Source organism: Saccostrea cucullata, unplaced genomic scaffold, assembly GCF_032062105.1.
Source record: "Saccostrea cucullata isolate Sc308-1 unplaced genomic scaffold, CSIRO_AGI_Scuc_v1 ctg8849, whole genome shotgun sequence".
Classification (NCBI taxonomy): Eukaryota; Metazoa; Mollusca; class Bivalvia; order Ostreida; family Ostreidae; genus Saccostrea; species Saccostrea cuccullata.
This window is the reverse complement of record NW_026931866.1, coordinates 1-2,249: the sequence shown is the minus strand read 5'-3', so window position 1 is coordinate 2,249 and position 2,249 is coordinate 1. Positions and strand designations below refer to the sequence as shown.

Sequence of the window (2,249 nt, the reverse complement as noted above, 5' to 3'; positions counted from 1 at the left end):
GTTTTTTTCTTCATATGATTGATTGCTTTTTATTTCATAGACGTTAATTTGCAATGAGAAATATGTAACCTTCATTTGAAGTGTACTTAGGAAAAAAATTCTTCAATCCTTGTTATACTATGAGACAGAACGATCGATCTGGGAGATGAAATAAGAAATGGAAGGAATTTGAATATGAAAATTTTAAAGAAGACGTCTGGAGAATATTTTGACAAGTCACCCACAAGTCTCGATGCTACATTTCAATATTAACTAAGCTTTGGATTGATATAACATATATTCCTTTACAATATAATCTTTGATGACAAAAAAAGCAGATGCTATATTTATGTAACTTCTGATGTCAAGAGATCTTTGAAATGTCTATAAAACACAGTAATGATAACAGTATAATTTTTTGTATTCTTTCTGTAATAACGCCTGATTTTAAACATTTTAAAAATACTATGCTAAATGTTTTGATTACATATATTCATATTACACCCATTTAAAAGGCGCTAAAGTAAATCTACAACAACTTGATAAAAACAATTTCTAAAAACTTGATGAATTTAACTTTTCAATCATGAACTTCCCTTACTAATGCTGTTATATACCTTCATACGTGGTTTATGTTAATCAGTTGAATCGAACACTGTTCGTTTTCTGCACATATTTCATATAAGAGCATACTCTACTTACATATTTGTACAATTTCTAAATTTAGGTTAATTATTGACTAACAAGTTTATAAAACAAGAATATCAGCTGTCTCACTTAAAGTCACCATTTCTTATTAATTAGTTCTATGGTCGATATAATTTATCATTGAGGCCATTATATAAACACATTGAATTGACGACGGATTTTTTCGTAATTTCTCGATCATGACAAGGAGTACAGGGGGGGGGGGGGGGGGGGGGGTGACCATTCGGAAGGAGATGCTCACTCCTCCATGGCATCTTATCCCACTTCTGGTGTTTTGGAGGTCCACGTTTGTTCTGCTCCTATCATGCCTATTTTGCATGGTTTAATGGGCTTTTGATTGAATACTGTTCGTTAACTCTTACATTTCACTGTTCCAAAGGGAATCATTAGTTTCATATATCTTATCTTAAATAAACAAAAAAAAATATGATATTTTATTTACTTACTTATTGCACTGCAAGTATAATTTTGAGGTATCCCCTGATAACACATTTCGTTCCTTGCACAGCTATATTTACCACATTTGTCAATGTCTGCAAAACAAATCAGTTTGATTTACATATGCTGGAATCTGAGATCTCTTTGACAAGATTAACTCTAAAATAATATTTTTCACATTTCTGTTCTGCTTTTACAGCAACCCATTTCCCTCCGTTTCCATCATACTTACAAAAACAAATATAATATGGAGGAGACGGAACACCTATACAGTTTGCTCCTCCGTAACACGGGTTACTGGTACAAGGGCTGGTCTCTGAAACAAAAGGAGTATATGGAGTACGTGTAAATAGCACTTTGTCGGGAATTTGAAGACATTAAAGTTAAGCATAAAACAACAGTGACGGAGATAGAGACAGAGATTAGTGTGTTACTTTTTTTGTTTATTTCACATAAGTTCCCAGTGTAACCAGGCCGACAACGACAACGAAATCCAGTATTATCATCATATGCTTGACAGAAACCCGATTTGCAAGGAGAAACACTACAAGGATCTGAAAAGAAAAGGAAAAGTAGTGCTTCTGTCTTTCGAATCAATGGGTAGATATGAACCCTATATTGAGGAGATCACAGTATATCTCTACATAAATAAATAGAACAGTGCGACATTTAACTCCGGACACGACATAGTCCGGACTTTTTACTACCATTTCTAATTGTCATGTCTATAAAAATTTTATAGCACCTGGTGGGATTTCTTAGCAGTATCACATATTCTCATGTTGAACTCATAGACATCTCTACTTTAAAAGATATGAAGTCCTAAATATCAGAATCCCATGGGAGAATGGTGGGATTTTCAGTCCCACCAACTATCCCACCATTCTCCCATGGGAGAAAAAATGTCAGATGGGAGAAAAAATCTCAAATGGGATTTTTTCTCCCATTAGGATTTTTTCTCCCACAGAATTGTTCAAATGGGATAAATCCCACGGATACCTACAAATGGGATTTTTTCTCCCATGAATGGTCAAATATGGGATAAATCCCATAGAACATGATATGTGGGACATTTACTCCCATAAACATTCAGATGTGGGATAAATCCCATAAGGCATAACCAA

The 2,249-nt window shown here is 34.0% G+C and overlaps 1 long non-coding RNA gene across 1 annotated transcript; it reads right to left on the bottom strand.

Moving 5' to 3' along the window:
- Positions 1 to 1,129: 1,129 nt before the first annotated feature.
- Positions 1,130 to 1,681, bottom strand: LOC134233777 (uncharacterized). The gene is made up of 3 exons (XR_009985060.1): positions 1,560 to 1,681; positions 1,358 to 1,441; positions 1,130 to 1,220 (listed from the first exon to the last, which is right to left on the bottom strand). It is a non-coding gene; the product is annotated as an uncharacterized LOC134233777 (long non-coding RNA).
- Positions 1,682 to 2,249: the final 568 nt, after the last annotated feature.